Source organism: Octodon degus, unplaced genomic scaffold (assembly GCF_000260255.1).
Source record: "Octodon degus isolate 3935 unplaced genomic scaffold, OctDeg1.0 scaffold00143, whole genome shotgun sequence".
Taxonomy (NCBI): domain Eukaryota; kingdom Metazoa; phylum Chordata; class Mammalia; order Rodentia; family Octodontidae; genus Octodon; species Octodon degus.
The window spans coordinates 413,481-433,042 of record NW_004524719.1 but is presented as its reverse complement, the minus strand read 5'-3'; the positions used below and the strand labels follow the sequence as shown (position 1 = coordinate 433,042).

General features: G+C 40.5%; 1 pseudogene; it reads right to left on the bottom strand.

Annotated features, from left to right (window-relative positions):
* The window catches only part of LOC101563193, a 123,992-nt pseudogene that overhangs the window by 89,062 nt on the left and 15,368 nt on the right, over positions 1–19,562 (bottom strand).

Sequence of the window (19,562 nt, the reverse complement as noted above, 5' to 3'; positions counted from 1 at the left end):
GCGGAACTGGGGATTGAGCTCAGTCCCTGCGCTTGCCAGGGAAGCGCTTATTCCACTGAGCCATCTCCCCAGCCCCCAGAGAAATAATTTTACCATGAAGATATTTTAATATGTTTTAATCATGAGATTTAACATTTACTCTTTGAGGAAATAATTGAAAATATTGGACATGATTGATCCTCATTTGTGTGAAAATATGAATGTTTCTCTTTATATTTCAGTGATATGAACCCAAACAGCACATTGGAAGGAGAGTTTATTTGTTTTTATGTCAGAAAAACTTTGATTTTGGAGATACTTTGATTTCAATCTTTATGATTCACTGTGTCTTCAAACACAAGTCCAGGAAAGGATCATTAAATTTGTTCATGTGATCGCAATTTGGTGTGCCTTAAAATTAGTACATGGTAACAATACTTCTATTGTCAATGTCTCAATTTTATTAAATTTTATTTATCATACATTGCCTCTAAGACACAAGCTAAACATACAAATATGGTATTTAATAGGATATTAATTTGCTTTATCTTATCAAATATTTAAAAGTTAATATTTTTAACTTACTTCTAGTAAGTTCACTAAAGAAGTCCACAATATTTATAAAATCACACACCTAGTTTTAGTTTTTGTTTCCAAAATTGTGGATATAAAAGAATGTTGTTGAAAGTTACATTAATGTATTTCATATTATGTTGTGTCATAACGTCATGCTGTATTGGTGTTATTCTGTCATTCCATATTGTAGTTCAACGTCCCCGGGTGCATGTGTCTTTATGTCCCGTAGCTAGCTTAGCACAGTGATCTTTCGGACCTCCCTCTCCTGTCGATTTGGTAGTTAGTGTCCTCCCTCCACTGATGACTCTCGATTTTAAAGAAAATCAAAGCATCTAAATCATTTAGAGACAGAGATCCCTCTCGCACATATCCAACATCATAGTGTTTCTCACTGGAGAAATGTTGAACGGGGAGCTGCATGCCCTGCCTTTGGTGTGTGTCTAGGAGCAAGCAATAAACAAAATGCATCTCTCCCTAGTCTTGATGAGTGGGGAGAGATGTACAAGGCGCACACGACATTGCCAGACCTGCTGTGGTATCCACGTCTCTGGGTCCTGTCATTCGCTGCAGCAAACAAACCCTAAAATCATGAGGGCTGAGGCTGGGGGTGAGCTTTAGTTTGTGAAGATAATCATAGATCATCTGAAACTTCAGGAGTGTCGTGGCTACTGACCAGCTAACATGGGAAAAACTGATGGGAAAGGAGAGCAAGGGAAAAGCGGCTCCGCAGATATCTTCAACTAGAACAACATGAACAGGAGCTCACTGAAGAGCTTGCGGTGTCTAGAAAGTGCTTCCAGGAGCCTTGAAGCAGAAAGCCAGGCCAGGTAGCACAAGGAATGAGTCAAATGAAGACAGTAGAATAAGAGACCCCGAAAGGTCAATGAAGAAGTGTTTCATCTAGAGGACTCTGGCCATGATCAGATCTGAGCAGCAGGGTGAGGGGAGCATCCTCCTACGACACCCCCTTTTCCCCACTGCAACTCCCAGCTTTCAAGTCAATTTCTGCTCTTTGCACAGTGTATTCCTAATTTGCAGCTCATCGCATTCACCTCCAGCTTCAGCCTTGCCCTTGTCTTCTGGAAAAACAGGGAAACTGTCATCTTGAGGCCTCTCATTGCTTCATACCCACTGCCTAAGGCAGTGTGGGCTGCCGTAATGCAATACCGCAGACTTGGTGATGTAAGAAAAGAACTTATCATTCATACTTTTGGAGTCAGGATGTCTGCAGGCAAGGTGCTGGCATGACAGGGTTTGGAGAGAGTTTTCATCTTGGCTGCAGGCCACCTTCTTCTGTGTCCTCACTTGGTGGCCAGAGAATGAGGAAGCACTCTGGTACCTCCTTTTGCAGGACAGAAACCCTCGTATGGGGTGGTTCCTCTCAGAGCCCATCTGAGCCCATCATTTCCCAAAAGCCCTGGCCCCACCTACCATCCCAGAGTTGGTTAGGGCTTAACTTGCGAACCTGAGGAGTACTGCTCCATGCCCACCCCTTATCCCACACAACTCTGGTCCACCCTGCAGGACACTGTCTACCTTTCAGCAGTTCCATGAACAGTGCCCAAGGTACATTTTCCCTCCCACCTCCATCCACTCCAGCCCCTTTAGAGGAGAAATTTGCTTCCCCAGCCAGAAAGCCTTTCCCGTACCTTGGGCTTTGTGTGTCTCAGCCAGGGCTCTCCCCAGCCACTTCCCTTCCACTGAGCACTCAGCTTTCTGGCTATGGTTAACATCATCTGCTTTTCTCCTACCACCCACAGAGGCTCTGAAGTCCTTGAGGAGATGGGTGTGTCGCTGTTTCAGTAATCTTCATAGAAGGGTTGTTTCGTAAGAGAACTGCATGATAAAAGGTCTGTGTGGAGCAATCCATGGCCTCTGTCCTTGGCAGCATTTGCTCTGCTAACCAGCGTGACAGGAACCTGGCACGATAACAGCACTCGTAGCAGGCCAAGAATTTAATCGAGGCAATGTGGGCAGATGGCCATATTTCTGTAACTATTTTATTCTTTTGTTATGATGGTGTTTTGATTTTAAAGAATAAAGAAAAAGGACAGATCACACATCCATGTGTTACATTTTTCTTTGCAGTTCAGTGGCTGAGGCAAGCTTATATTCAAACAGCCAGGGAAGATGGTAGCATTCTAAGTTACCAGAGGTAGAAGGCTAAAAAAGCACTTTGCACTATGGTCACGAAAGGGACAGCAAGCTTTGCCAGTCTCATTGCAAGGCTGACCTCAAACTCCCTGACTTTGTATTACTATGACAAGTTATGCCTTCTAGAACTGGCTGCACAAGACAGGTTGTCAGGAAACCTGAGCTTAAGGCTTGGCCTTTGCCTAGCGATATTGGAAACCAATATATTGAAAGAAGGTGGAAAGTCTACCACATTTCATATGTGAAGGGATTGATTAACAAGTTAAATCTAATCTTAGAAGGGACAGTCCCATTTGCAGAGAAGAGCGCATAAAACACCAATTAAGTTTACCAAACAGAATCTGAAGGCCTGCAGGACTCTAAACCCTTCTTTTCTTTTCTTTTTTCACTTTTTTGGTGGACCAGGGATCGAATTCAGAACCTTGTGCTTTGCAAGGCAAGCACTTATTCCACTGGGCTATCTCCCCAGCCCCTAAACCCTACTGATATTAAAAAAATTCTGTGCTGATCATCAAGGTTGTGTCTGAAATTACGTTGACTTTGCAGGGGAGGCTGCAGTATTTTCATTTTCAACAATGTTATAAATTAGTATGCTCTGTGCAGTCTTTTGTTGGTGGGTCTTTCTTTAGTCACAGAATCTGGAAGTGGGTCGGTGTGTGGCCGGGAGGCGTGGGCAGGAAGTGTCCACATTGGAGGAAGAGGACAAGAACAGACTGCTCAAAGGGTCACTCAAACCATGCTTGTTCTTGTTGCTGGTATTTAACTCTGAAAAATTCAGGCTTTTGGGCAGTTTACAAAAGTTACAAGGATACTTTTAAAAATGGTAGAAAAATATCATTTAAAGTCGTGTTCTGTATCTCATTTCTGCAGAGGTTGCTCTTTATGGAGCCAAATTGTATCTGCACAGCTCTGAAAGACGGGCTTAGCTCCATCCAAGAGGATGGTCCACAGACACCGTGGAGAGAGGCAGATCTTGAGAAAGAAAATGAATCTCACCCCCAACTAAGGTGGGGCGGGAGCAGAGGGAGGCTAGGCATTGTGTTTCTTCTTGGATCTGGACTTTTAAGAGCCTAGGACAGTGTCCCTACCAGTCTAAGTGGTAGATCGCACCATTTTAGATGTAGATGGTGGAACAATAACTGAGAAAGGAGAATGGAATTGGGCAAGTGTAGATAACTGGAGCATGCATGTGTATGTGTGTTGTGTTGTATGTGTGTTTGTGTGTGTAGTACGCATGCATGCACACACGCTTTGCAAAGCAGATGAAAATTAAAGGAAGTCTTCAGTTTTCTGCATTATAATTACCTTTCTAAGCCGTTGGCGGGTTGTGCAAGGAATACAGTGAGACCCATCCATGCCGCAGGCATAGGAAGAGGTGCGGAGCAGCGTGCGTCTGCCTTGGATCCCGCAGCACAGAGCTGGCTCTGCAGCCTCTCTGCCAGGTTGGGGCCGCAGCCATGGCCTGAAGCAGCACGTGTGATGTGGCGACTGTGGGAGAGATCGTGCAGGCCCAGAGAGAAGCAAGAGCCTGGACCCGGCGGCCCGGTGAGCCAGACAAGTTCTCCACAGATCGAAAGATCGGCCAAAGTTTCTAAATTTCCTTTGTAGCTGTCCTATAACCAGTGCTTCTGTATTCGCAGTCAATAATTTTTAATATACAGCCTTTCAAATATATTGATGACATCTATGCAACTTGTGATAACTGATAATAAAAGAGCCCCATGTGACTGCCATCCAGCCTAGGAACAGCATCTTTGCGCACTGCCATGTAGTTGTGCCCCTGTTCTGATCATGTCCATTTTTCTGTTCCATGAAGAAGTTTGCAATGATTTCTTTGCCTCTAAATATTTTTTTCAATTTAACCAGGACCATGTATTTTCCCAATTATTCACTTTATCAACAATAATTAAAATACATTTCATTTCATTTTTCTCTGATGTCTGTCATGTGCCAATTCATAAAAAGACCTTGACATAAAGTTCAATTTGAAGGTAGAACAAAAACAAAAGTAAAGAGTGCATCTTCTCATGTACTACCTCTTGTTCTCATGTTTTCAAATTTGTGAATGTGAAGGTTAATTTCAGGTTTATGTTTATTGTACCTCTTGCTGTCTTTATATAATCTGATGAAAGAAAACAAGACTACATTTTCTTTTTTCCTTTTTCTTTTGCAGTGATTCCTTAATCCTCTGTCTTTTATGAAAATGTCTTTTATCCGTGTAAAAATGGAAAGAAATTGACAGCTGACAACTGAAAGAACTGTCCATGGTGGTGAGGAAGCTGTCTGTGGAGACGAGAAGTCAGCTGGCTAGATTTAAATAAGCTTGTCATGTAGTTGTTATTCTTTCATAACGCTGTTTGGATTTTACCGGTCACCTGGGACTGCATGTGCTAGTGGAGGCTTACCTATTGCAGTATAATGTCTCTGGACTAAATTCTTGGGAGAAAAAACCCAGATGATGTAGAGGCTATAGTGTCTGGATAAAATACAGACTGGTTAAAAGATGTGTCGATGCAGGGTCTCACTATGTAGTTCAGACTCGTAGCGATCCTCCTGCCTCAGCCTCCCCAGCACTGGGATTGTAGGCATGCGCCACCACGCCTGGTTCTGGTGCTGTTGGAGAATGCAGTATGTGGGAACTTACACTTGCCAGGCAGATGCTTGGACTGCCGAGCTATCTCTCCAGCCCAGAACTCAGAATTTTTGCATTGGGCCCCTCTATCTTCATCAGCTAACTAACACTTAGAATTGACAGGAGGCAAGGTTTATTTTTGAACATGAGTACAGTGGGTTAACTTCAGGGTCAGGCAGCTGCAATGTGCAATTGCTTGGAGAAAGGCTTAGGAGCAAAGCTGCTCCCCTCCTGGGGGCCAGGAGGCAGGCAGACAGAGAAGGAAGGGGCCAGGGGTCTGCACCTGACCGAGCGCCACTCCTAGTGCAGCCCCGTGGTCTCACCAGCTCCCGAAGTCTCACTTCTAGATACATGAGGATTTTGAGGTATGTGTTAGGTCTAAAGCATAACACATGCCAGTCTAGAACTTGATTCTCTGATAAATGGAGTTTCATATCCACTTGAACATCATCCATAATACAACAATTTGAAGATGGGTCTTTAAAGAGATGTTAGAATGTGGTCATTAGTGTGATAGGACTGACGATGTTTGGTGAGAAAAGACATCAGGGAGACACACCACGTGGAAGAAGGACGACATGGGACCGTAACAAGGTCTGCATACAAGAGCCCCCGCAAGGAATCACCCTGCCAGCACCATGTTTGGTTTCTGACCTGAGACCTGGGAGAGAACAGGAATGGTTTCCGCCTCAAGTCTCTGATACTTCATTACAAGAACCTGGCAATCCGATATGAGGTTGCTTAGAACACTTAGGAAATATTGTACCTCATTTTGGATTATTTTAACAAATTAATGATGCTTAGCTATGCATTTCAGAATCCGTTGCTTGTATTCCTCTCTATAAGCCATCACTTTACATCTTAGTGTTATTTTTAAAAATCTTATCAGTACACTTTAGATATACAGAACAATAATATTCATCACCTAGAATTTGTACCTGCACATTATAGATCTTGCTTCTTTTTCTCCCATCACCCACCCTTCCTTTGAACCCCTCTTCCCCTTCTTCTTTATGAAAGCCAAAAAGAAAATAACAAAAATGATGAGAGAGAGAGAGAGAGAGAGAGAGAGAGAGAGAGAGAGAGAGAGAGAGAATCTTAAAGCTGCAATGTGCTGCGTGCACACCAGGTGGCAAACAAACACGCTCCTAGTTTTCCTCTGTGAGGCCTGAACAATCTTACAACCAAATGGCCACAATAAGCTCAGGTTTTGCGTGTTCTGTCAAACAAAGCATGGAGAGATGGTTCTACGGCGTGGAAGTGGTGCGGCCTCTGCACCAAGAACGAGATTTCCTTTGAAATGAAGCCTCTCATTCCACGCACGGTCAGGCACAGCGAGCCTGTCGCACCAGTCTCTTTGTTCTTCAAAGGATACACTGAGTCTGTCTGTGACTATAAGTAAGCTTTAAAAGATGAATTTGCATCTGTAGCACCATCTAATTTTCCTTAAATTGCAACATTTTTTCTGAGACATAGAATTATCATATTCATTCATTTATTCCCTTAATATTTCGGATGCTCTTTGTGGCAGTGTAACAGTGCAGAACCAGAGCAGCAAATCCATCCATCCTCCTTTCCACTCTCATTTCTGGGTGTTCATTTCCTGGCCTCATAGAATCCATGCAGCTAGAGATTTAAAGATCACATGTCATCTTTGCTTTTTTATTTTTTCAAAAACAATAAATGAAGGGATTTCCTGTGTGTACAACTGACATTGAATCATTATTTCTTTTAAAATGACTTTGCTGGCTGAGATTTCAAGAAATCTGCTTTATTTTCTAAGGCAAAAATTCTTAAGCTTTTGTATGCACATCCATAAAGGTATTGTAGATAGTCCTCAACACCTATATTTTTATAGGGGTGTGTGTGTGTGTGTGTGTGTGTGAGAGAGAGAGAGAGAGAGAGAGAGAGAGAGACTGTGTCTATGAATATTTAATATACTTAACAGGGTTGATACAGTTAGTGGGCGGTGCTGACGTGTGATGTGAATGCCAGGAAATACTATTTAAGAGAGAAAAAACGAACAAACTGCCCATTGGCGGTTTTGCCTTCCTTAATAAAGGTAATGTTATTGAAGCTCACTGTAGGATTCCAGAAAGCACAGCTATACCTGAAATGATTGTTTATTAATCTTTAAGACACTGAAGACAATTCTCTTTCAGATGAGTGTCTCTGCTTTGATTTATTCCGTGTCAAGAGGAGGGAGTGGACCCAGGAGTCAGGCAGACTTGCTTAACAATGAGTGGAAGATCAGAGCTCTATGTGCCCAGATCATGAGCTCTTCCTACTCAAAGTTTTCTTTCTAAAGGAGAGCGATAGGGCATAAGAGAGGGTGAGGATTTCCCCAACCTGATACACAAGCCGCACAGTCCAAAGTCATCTGTACCATAGAAGGTACTGGGTCCTTCATAACAGGAAGGAATAGCTGAGCACAAAAACCTCAGAAACAAGAGGAACAGTGGCCAGTCCAGTGCTGAGTTCTGGCCTGATTAAGATTCTCGGGATGTTCATGTTTGAGTTGATCCTACACCTCGAATGCCTACTGGCTAATATTGAAGTTGGGTAATGATACAAAGTTACATGCTGCAGAAGGCTTCACTATAATTAGCCCTCAGGTAGACTTAAATCAGTTTGTTCTAGGAGAGCTCCATTAAAACAAGAGCTTACAATAATCTTGGCTATCATTTTTAGAGTGCACGGAATTAAATAAATGCTATTGCTATACAGTGTAATGAATTTTCATTTGAGCAAAGCTTTATAGGAGAGTAAAAAAGAGTTATATAAAAGTTCATTCTATTTACATGTAGAAATGGTTATTGAACATTTGTCTATACAAAGTAATAAACTAATATTTCTCCAAAATTACTGTGCAATCTCCTTCTGTTTCCAACCCCTCCCACGCATGCATGCACAAGTGAGTGTGCACTTGCGCGGGGGTGTGTGCATGTGTGTGGTTTATGAGATTATGGTCATTTACTGATTTAATGCTTGGTTTTATGTCATATTTTGTTGTGGAAATGCTTATACTTCAAGAGAAAATATATGGATGTAATAAAGATTTAGGGACTAATATGAAAAGATAACCATACCCAAATGTTTAGCCTAAAAATAATATAATATTGCAAACAGAAAAGGATCCTAACAATGAACAATAAATTGCCACCAGCATTATCCAACGTTACAATCTGTTTTACTGGATAATAAAATTAGGATTACAGTGTTAAACAGACTGCTGATTTTCACAGTGCTCTGAGGATTTCTAGGCATTTTAAAGTTAAATCCTCTTCAAGACATTGTAGGGCAAGTGCTGTCATCCGTGTTTCATGTATAAAATAGGAAGGTTAACTGCATCCAAGGTTATGATAATAGCGAACTGCGGAGCCAAGATTCAGTAAATCCGTGTTCTTCCTGTAGTTAAACCAAATGTCTTTTAACACCATGGACCAAGCTTGTAAGTCAGAAGTAGCACTTCCCACAGTCTACCACATGTGCTAATTGTCATAAACAGCATGTGAATGCCAGTTGTAGTCTAGAACGATAGCTATAGAACTATTTTCTTTATATTTATATAGCTGTATGTTTAACAGATAACAGAAAAGACTATTGCTTTTTATTGAATATATAAATGAGAAGAGTTATGATGACTTATATGAGCTGATCTCATGCAACAGAACCAAATAATTCAAATTAAGTATTTATAATAACTCAGGGAAAGGTCAGAAATTTAAAATCACCTTATCATTCAATCACAAATCATTATAAATAATATGAACATACCATTTTCCTAATAAGATTAAATTATCATTTTATTCAAATAGAATATCATCTGTAATTCTCAAATGTTTCTTCTAAGTGTCATTGCCATTTTGATCAAAGTAACTATTCAGCTTACTCCAAATTTCCATTCAGTCTTCACTTTTTATTTTTGGTTGAAAAACTGCATCTAAGTTTCAGATCTTTCCAACATTGTAGACATCAATATTATTGTAGTATAACACTAATGTGTTTCATTATAATTGTTAGTTCACTGTTTTGCCTAGTACACTTGAAAATGAAAACCTGGTTCTTTGCACTAGGACTTAACTGCTTGTGTACGTGTGTTCTTTCCCCTACAGCGGTGAGTCTTGTGATGCCCTTGAGGATGATGGAATGCACACCTGTGTACTAGCAAAAGGAAGATGCAAATGGAATTGGCTGAATGCTGTGTTCTGGGCTGTTTTCATAGACAGAGAGTATGCATGTCTAGCTTAATTTACTTCACGTGTTCACAGTGAGACACAAAAACAAGGACTGAATCCTAACAACTCTCCTATGAAACATTGGAACATGAAGGAAGTATGGATGGAAATATCTCAAAAGTCTCTGTGAAGGTTGGTCATGAAGTGTCATCTTAAATGAACTAAGAAACCATTAGAGGTGTTTAAGGTGTATCTGTGACTGAATGGTGTGGAAGCTGGTAAGCTGAAGGAGGAAGATCTACCCTACCCCAGTTACAGGTGGTAACAACAGGGTTGTAGCCTATGGATTAAAAAAAGAAAGTGGGCAGTATCTATTCTTCATCCAAACTTTGATCACGGTCCCTGATTCTCCTGCCTTCCAACACAGCCTTGCACTGCTTCTACAGGGAGCGTCGAGGCCTTTGACCTTGGGCTGATGTGAGAGGCTCCCTCTGCCCAGTCCTGTGGCTCTTTCCTTCCAAGCTTGAGCAGCTCCTGGATCGGCTGACTTCCATGTGTGTGTGCAGACAGCCACTGTGAACCCTCTCACTTCTGCTACCATAAGCTTACCCAGTAACTAATTCCTTTGTGTAGATACACTTACATTTTTTATTGATTCTATCCTGCAAAGAACCATAATACAATCTCTATAAATTCACCTCATCTGCACAATTCCTTGTTTTCACTTTCTTTTCTAAAAAAATCTTCCACAATAATAGTAAACTTGAGCATTATTTTATTGAAGATGATTGCATTTGTGGCTGTGTATATATGCATGTTTATGTATGTGCAAGAGAAAAAGAGTTCCACACAGAAAATGTATAGATGTGTGTATGCATTCTATGCATATATAAGTATGAGATAGATGGAAAGACCATGCAGTTAAAGAAGAATTATACTAAAATTTATTTGCTTCTTTTCCTTATTAGATTTTCTTTTTATTTGAAATATTTTTCTTTCTTTTTTCTTTTATGTGTTTCTTATGTACAGGGTCTCACTACACAGCTTGGACTCATAGTTATCTTCCTGTCTCAGCCTCCCCAGCATGGAGATTGCAAGCTTGCACCACCACACATGGTTTCAGTGGCTAGCACAGAAGGGTCAGCATGGCATGCAGCACCGGGGATTGAACTCAGGTCTTTGTGCTTGTTAGGCAGGCTCCTAGACCACTGCACTACCTCCACAGCCCCTGAAATACTTTCTTTTTTTTTTTTTGAACTGAAACATAAACCATAAACATGGAACATTTTAGTGTGGTGACATGACACTTTAATAAATCTATACTCTATGTAATGTTTAAATTAGGTTTATTATATCCATCTCATCAAACGTTTCTCATTTCCTGATGGCAAGAACTTTCAAAACATTTTCTTCTGGCTTTTCAGAACATGCCAAATAGCATGTTATTTTTATCTGAAGTCACAGATTCAGCCACAGTTCAGCTACAGTTCAGCAGCATCCTCAAACTTCCTCCTACCTAACTAGAATTGGTGTGCATTGATTTTGACGAGCAAATACCTGCTGAAGTTACTTGTCCTCCTTTGGTCCCTGTCTAACATCTTTGCTAGGGAAATAGTGAAGTCAATAATCATAAATGAACTTTAATAGTACAAAAATTTGAACAAAATGGACATTCAATATTTTAAGGCATAACCAAAATCCTATTGTGTCACAAATAGCAGATATGCCTTCTGAAGCAGATTTAACTAGGCAGTATTGCCCAGTTAGAGCAGGATGACACGTCCCTGAGGCTTATGGGATCTGTGTTGAAATGGCAGGGGTGGCAATTTGGGATACAAACTGGGACAATCTTAATTTTTGAAATTAGATATCTGTGTTTTCCACATTCCTTTCAAGCACTTGTTGTTGACACAGGCTTACCCTAAGCTGTTTATAAACACAGTGTTATTCAAAAGAGGAGGAGGACAGCCAAATGAAAATATGTCCAGGCAACTACATCTGGGTGAGTGTTGTAATCAGAAAGCATCTAATTCTACCAACTGAAAGTTGATCTGAGTTGGAATTACACTGGCTGTTTACAACAGCAGCACAATGGTCATTATGCTGAATTTTCTTTGCTTGCTTCCACGGTAATAACCACAAATGCCGCACCAGAGCCTTACTTCAATGGGACAAAAAATGGTGTCCCTGGGAGTCTTCTCAGTGTGCTTTAGTGTGTCTTGTCACTGGCAAAGTCTGTTAATAAACTTCTTTATGTGCCTCATCTCAAATATATCATAGCTTCAGTCAAGAGTAAAAAAAGTCCTATATGAAACTGCCAGTGCCATAAATGTTTCATAAACTTTATTTTTATTTCTTTTCTCATTGTGAATATATTCATATTTTTCCTGAATTTTCCAATTCTCATTTGAATTCCTTTTCTTGAAGAGAATTCCCAAAAATAGTAAAAGTCTGAGCTTCACAAACCCCGCATTCAACCCGCATTAATAGTAGTATACATACTGTTGTTACTTTATAATTAGAAAATCTATTTCTGACAACAAGTACTGTAAAATTAAGGCTGTAGGTCTCCAAACAGTTTCCTATTTAAAAAGAAATGATGTTTAGGAGGAGATTAAAAATGCCAGATTAAAATGCTGTCGTGGCCAGCAGTTTCCCTACTTCTGGAATAGCTTCACTTGGCCTGTTCACTTGGTGTCAACAGAAGTGAAAAGGCAAGATGGCAGTGTCCCCAAGCAAATACCACTGGAAATTTATTTTTCATGGTTACAAACTGTAGTCTTCAATAATATAGTGTAAATGAACCCCTGCGTGATTCCAATTCAGAACTGAACCAAGAACGAGCACTAACTGAGCGAGAGTGACCTCACTGGCTCCTGTGATCCTCACCTTTATTTAGTCCCAGAGACACCGGAAAAATTCTCAGAAAGGAGGAGTGAATCAGCCTGGAGCCACTGTGGAATACGCGTGTCGTGGTCCTGAGTGTCCTCTGTGTGGAAAGGGGTACCAGTGGTGTGCGTGCGTGCGTGTGTGTGTCCTCCCAGTGGTCAATGTGCAGAATTAGTTAGGAAAGTTTCCTAGGTGCTTCCCAAATGGAAACCAGATAAGCCCCAAGCCCAAGGTTATAAGCAGACTCTTGGGCTAGGAAGCTATAGAGCCTTCCCAAAGCCACAGAAAGCTTGCTTTTGTTGTCAATAATCTAGAATATTCACAGGTTATAGCATTAGAAGGCTTTCTGCTTTATTGCATCAATTGAGCACCATGGAAAATAAGATCTAATATTAAACAGCCTAGAAATTGAGAGAACTGGATGTCTAGACACATTTCTGAAGACAGCACAGGCGGTACAACATGTAACATATTACTGACATTTAATAGTACATTTCTGTATCTGGACACATCCAGATGCAAGTGGGAAGCCTGCATCCGTTCAATTACTTTGTTTTTGAGAAAATCTTACCCTAAACATAGATAGCAAGATGAACATTTCCACAGTGATACCTGGAAAAAATGTATTTTTTTCTTTTGTGTTAATGAGAGCTTATCCGCTGAAGGACAAGTAACAGGTTAAAGGTAGTACATAATATGCAGTGTCAGTGCTTGTATTTAATAGCTAGTAACTTAGGATATGAAAACTATACTCAAAATATATGATAGAAGGTGATTAGCAAATTATTGCATACACATATGACATCACCAATATTTATCTGATTTGACCTACTGAATTTGGAAAATTCTTATTATTTGACTCTATCAAAATCGACCATGTACATTTCAAAGAATAAAAGCTGAACACATTAAAAGTTTGCCAATCCTGGAAGATAGGTAGAAACAATAACAAGTTACAAAACTACCAATGAGCATGGTACATGTGGCCCATGTGTATGTTCAAGAAGAAACTGACTGAGAAACAAGAATATAATTTAATATGTGAAAGATAATGCAGAAATAAGAATTGACAGTCAAGGATGGACAACTCCATCAGCCACTAAGAGTGAGGGGAGAAAGGAAATGGAACCAAGCGAAAGAATAAAGGAGGAGGAGAGAAGAGAAAGGGAAAAGGAAACTAAAAATAATTAAGTTGCATTGTGTGCAGGGACCAGCTCTCCATAGCCAATGCAATCAAGAAATTGCAAACAAATACTAATGATAACAAAGAGTATCTGAGAAAGAACCTGTTTTTCTTAATCTATCCATTAGGTGACAATATAGTGTTAAGCTTGGTCATTGCTTAAAAATGCTACTTTGGTTTCTCTTCTGCAAATCATTATTTCTCCTTTTAACTAATAAATATTACGGTCATATTCATGATTTTGCTTACGCGCTTTAGCACTGATTTACAGAATTTTTGTGGCATAGATCTGTTGTGTTAATGAGGGTTTTCTATCTTTCTCAAGTCTCTTACATTCATTAAAGTTATCCTATGAAGAAGAAATATGATCTCCTTTTCCTTTCTTTACTTACTTTTATAAGTGTAGGTTTGCGAGTGGTTCTTTTGTTCTGTGGATTTTACACAATATCATCATTTATTTTGTTGGTTAAGCTATTCCAGACTTAATAATTAAGAGAATTTTCACTTTCACTTTTATGACCTTCAGACATTTACTTTTTTTAAAGCAACAGACCTACATATTATTACAAGGATTATCTTGTATTTGCATTGTCACCGATTTACAATCAATTCTTTAAGACATCCTCTCTAGTCTCTTTAATTGAATAATATTTTTAAAAAAAACAAAATTTGGGCTACAAGCATGCATACTGCAGCTAGATAATCACTGAATTTAGACTCCATCAATCAGAACAAAGAAATACACGTGTCCATACGAACCAGTTCACAGATAAATCTCTCTGTCACCCACCTCTTCAGCCATCTAGCTATCTATCTTAAAAATATATATCATGATGCTCTGACTTATTAATAGGTTACTGAGTTTATTTATTCTATTTCATCTCCTTTGCTGATTTGAATTTGTTCTACCTAACATTGTGAAAGTTAGCTTTTGTTACATAGAATGTTACTCTTCTAATTATTTAAGCAAAGTGTATTTAAAAACTTGCTTCAAGATTTTTCATTCATCCTTCTCAGAAAATAAGGTTTAATAATTTTAATATAAATTTGTTGTACAGGACCTTATCCCTCAATCTTAGAATATGTCATCAAAACAGTAGATGTCGAAGTTCCTTTGGCTACTTGTTTTCTTCCCTACACTGACATGCTTTTGTGTGTTTTTGTGTGTCATCCCTTCATATTTCATCTCGTGTTTTGTTTTTGTATCCCAGTCAATTTTATAAGTTTACATGCAGCACAATTCACTCTTTGAAGTCTCGTTCTGGTTCTGACAAATGTAGAAATTGTACTTACCACTAGTTTAGTTATGCAAATGGGTTTATTACCAGGAAATTTTAAGCTGCTCTTCAGCTTTAATAAAGCCTTGTTACTATTGTTACAAACACTGAATTATGTTTTATCACCATATTTTTGAAAGTCATCTAAACTTAGTAAAATGTTATGATGGCCTTAGGTTTATTTCTATACTATAGCAAAATGAATTTATGACCAAAGCAAGAGGGAAGGAAAAGGAGAGGAAGGAGAGATAAAAATAATTAAAGTATTTTATATACCTGCAATGATTTCCCATGATGTAAAAGATCACATGCTGTACATGTGCACTGAAAAATTAAGAATTGAAAACAATTAATTTACCAATAAAACAATGACTCATTTTGTTTTATTGCTGAAAATTATTTCATTGTAAACTATGGGTGCCAAGTAGTTTTTCTAGCCATAAACCAGAAGAATAACAACTGAGACACATACTTTTTGACTGTGACAATCACATGAATATGTTGATGGTGGTGAAGAAGTACATCGTTTGGGAACCAACATTTTGATGCAATACTAAGGCTGGAGAAAGACTCAAAGTATTCGCAGGCAGAAAACCCTTGCTTGTCCTCCAAAGCATGAGTTAAAAATTCTAAAATTATCCTTTGTTTGTACTAGGATTGAACAATTAAGTGAATGATGATGTTATTAAACAAACTTACAAGTTTTTGTGAAACATTTTATTTCGAGTAAATCTTAGTAAATGGGATTGCTTAGAGCATATAAAAGTTCTCGGATGAACTCTATAATAAAAGTCTATTCTGTTTTCCAAAATGGCTGTGCTATTCCGTATTTTCAGTATGCGCACCAAAGAGATGATATCCCCATCATTTTGTATTGTCAATATTTTAAAATAATTAAATATTATACTAAGTGCATAGTGGAATATCACTGTAGTTTTAATTGCTATTTATGTAAATGATTTCCAACATCTATTATGTAATTATGTGAAATTAATATGCTTCAGTTCCTTATCTATTTAGCTAGTTTGTTAATGTTTTAATTGGATTATTTTATGCTGTTGAGCTTTTGTATTCTAATTACAACACATTTATAAGAAAGTTGATTTGAAATATCTGTTTAATATCTGTCTGTTTTGATTTTCATAATAATTTTCACATAAAAAGCTTTTGATCCTGCTATCTATAGCCATATTACATTATCTAACATGAAGGTATATATGTATAGTATGCTAGTTATAATTCCTTCTTTTCCATTTTCATAATGTATATTACTACCACCAGTAGACACATTCATTGTGGGAATTCATACAGATGTATATTTTTTTCTGATTATTGAATTTGAAAGAGGCAAGAGTAACAGTGTGTATTGGTCAGGGTTTTACTTAGAGGAACAGATATAATATAAGGAACAGATATTAACACAAGATATACAATGTATAAGGAATTACAAGATTGGCTTACCGCTACAGGCAGCCACAGAGTCAGATGGGGGAGTGTGCAGAGGGCGTCTGCACACCCAGACTGAGGAGCTCAGTCCCAAGGTCTGAAGCTCACTGCTGTGCTCCATGCAAGTCTCTATTCATCAGCTGACAGGTCTGCGAGGGAAGACTGAAGAGTCTTCGACAGATGTCGAAGAGTCTGCGATGGAAAGTGAAGGATCCAAGCCGGAGGTGGAAGAGTCTGCGCTGCAAGCCAGGCGATGAAGTCCAAGCCGAATGCGAAGACTGAAGCTCCTCCAACGAACTGGAAGGTCAACTACTTCCTCGGCCCCTTTATGTGGTCTCTTTGTGCTGAGTCACTCTGGGGGCAGAACTAATTGTGCCCCAGGGTGGGACCCCCACCAGCCGGAAGTGAGTTTCAGAGTCATTGGGCCAAGTTGACACAATGTATCAACCACTACAATCCACCCCTCCTCAACTTGGCATATTTTAAACCAGTCTCCAAATACAGAGGAATGCATATAATTATGCCTAATATTGTTATAACTATCCTGCACACAAACAGAAATGTGCTAATACCCTTATCCAAATAGAAGGTGAGTTTTTTATGCTTCAATATTAACACAAGTTTGATAATCTTAAAATCTTGTACAAAATCTATCCCTATTACATTATAACAGAACCATACATGGGAGTGAAGTAGTACAGTTATAATTCCCTTTTCTGTAGCTAATCATGGGGTTGTAGCTGCTATTTAGAGCTAAGCTACCTTCTTCTACTTCCCATTCTGTGTTCCCTGGGCCCTCAGCAAGCACCTCAGCAGGTCTGGGTTCTTTCCCTGGTGGAGTGACCCACACCTTCATTCCTGAAGGCTCTGGACCATTTATCATCATGCCTGTATCAGAGTGTTGCATTTTTCCGTTGACTTTAATAACAGGGCATGGCAATGCTAAAAGGCGCCCCAAGGGATCTCCTGCACTCCATGTATACTCTTCCTTTCCTCCATTGTGGAGTAATAATACAATTTCTCCTTGATAGTACAGGTCAGTCACCCCTGACAGCACTGTGACTCCCTTCTTAGCTTGTTTCCTCAGAGGCATGAGGAGACAAAGTGACCAGGGGGAAATCTTAGCTTTCAGTGCAGTGGTATCATTGCTGTGCTTCCTGGTACAATCCTTCCCCCTTCTGGGACTAAGACTTCTGGTCCAGCAGAACATAAGGCTGTGGGGACAGGAAGCAAAAATTGTTCTAGTAAATCACTAGGAGTGATGGTGAGTGGTACCATTCCTACCCCCACCCCTTGATTCCTGGACCCATGAATCCTGGCTGTGGGAGACACAGTACCCTACAGAGGGTGCTGATTCAAAGCATACACAGCCTTCTGAAGTACCTTACCCCAGCCCTGCAAGCCATTGCCACCTAGTTGGCACTGTAACTGTGTCTCCAAAAGACCATTCCACCTTTCTATCAATCCAGCTGCTTCTGGATGGTGAGGAACGTGGTAAGACCAGTGACTTCCATGAGCACGAGCCCACTGCTTCACTTCTTGGGCTGTAAAATGTGTTCTTGGTCAGACGCAATGCTGTGTGGAATTCCATGGCGGTGGATAAGGCATTCTGTAAGCCCACGGATGGTAGTTTTGGCAGAAGTGTTACATGTAGCAAAGGCAAATCCATAGCCAGAATGTGTGTCAATGCCAGTGAGGACGAAGCACAGTCCCTTCCATGATGAAAGTGGCCCAATATAATCAATCTGCCACCAGGTCGCAGCTGATCACCCCGGGGAATGGTGCCACATCGAGGACTCAGTGCTGGCCTCTGTTGCTGGCATACTGGGCGCTCAGCAATGGTGGTAGCCAGATCAGCCTTGGTGAGTGGGAGTCCATGGTGCTGAGCCCTGCATAGCCTCCATCCTGCCTCCATGGCCACTCTGTTCATGGGCCCACTGAGCAACGACAGGGGTGGCTGAAGAAGGAGGTTGGCTACTATTCACAGCCCGCGTCGTTTTATCCACTTGACTATTAAAGTCCTCTTCCGCTGATGTTGCCTTTTGGTGAGTGTTCACATGGGAGACAGTTACTTTTATATTCTTTGCCCATGTGGAGAGGTCTATCCACATGCCTCTTCTCCAGTTATCTTTGTCACCAATTTTCTAATCATGTTCCTTCCAAGTTCCCAACCATCTGGCCAAACCATTGGCCACAGCCCATGAGTCAGTATATAGTCACACGTCTGGCTGTTTCTTTCTCCAGGCAAAATGCACTACCAAATGCACTGCCTGAAGTTCTGCCCACTGTGATGATTTCCCTTCACCACTGTCCTTTAGCGACATCCCAGAAAGAGGCTGTAATGCTGCAGCTGTCCACTTGCGGGTGGTGCCTGCATAGCGTGCAGAGTCATCTGTAAACCAGGCCCTTGTCTTCTTGTCCTCTGACAGCTGATTATATGACACACCCCACAATACCATAGGTGCATGCTGGGAAACAGAAGGCAATACAGCAGGTGTAGAAGCCATAGGTGTCTGGGCAAATTCCTCATGTAATTTACTTGTCCCCTCTGGACCTGCCCTCACTCTGTCATGAATATACCACTTCCATTTAATGATAGACTGTTGCTGTGCACGTCCACCCTTATGACTTGATGGATCAGATAATACCCAGGCCATGATAGGCAACTCAGGCCTCATGGTGACCTGCTGTCCCGTCGTCAAGCACATTCTGTTTCCACCAAAGCCCAGTAACAGGCCAAGAGCTGTTTCTGAAAAGGAGAAAGTTGTTTGCAGATGATGGCAGAGCCTTGCTCCAAAATCCTAAAGGCCTCCGATGCAATTCACCTAAGGGGGCCTGCCAGAGACTCCAAGCAGCATCCATACCTACCACTGACACTTCAAGTACCATTGGATCTTCTGAGTCATATGGTCCCAGGGGCAGAGCAGCCTGAACAGCGGCCTGGACCTATTGCAGGGCTTTTTCCTGTTCTGGGCCCCATTCAAAATTAGCAGCTTTCTGAGTCACTCGGTAAATGGGCTGGAGTAAGACACCTAGGTGAGGAATATGTCATCTCCAAAATCCAAATAGGTCCACGCGGCACTGTACCTCCTTTTTGGTCATAGGGAGAGCCAGATGCAGCAACTTATCTTTTACCTTAGAAGGAATATCTCTACATGCTCCACACCATTGGACTCCTAGAAACTTCATTGAGGTAGAAGGACCTAGAATTTTGTGGGATTTATCTCCCATCCCCTGGCTCTCAAATG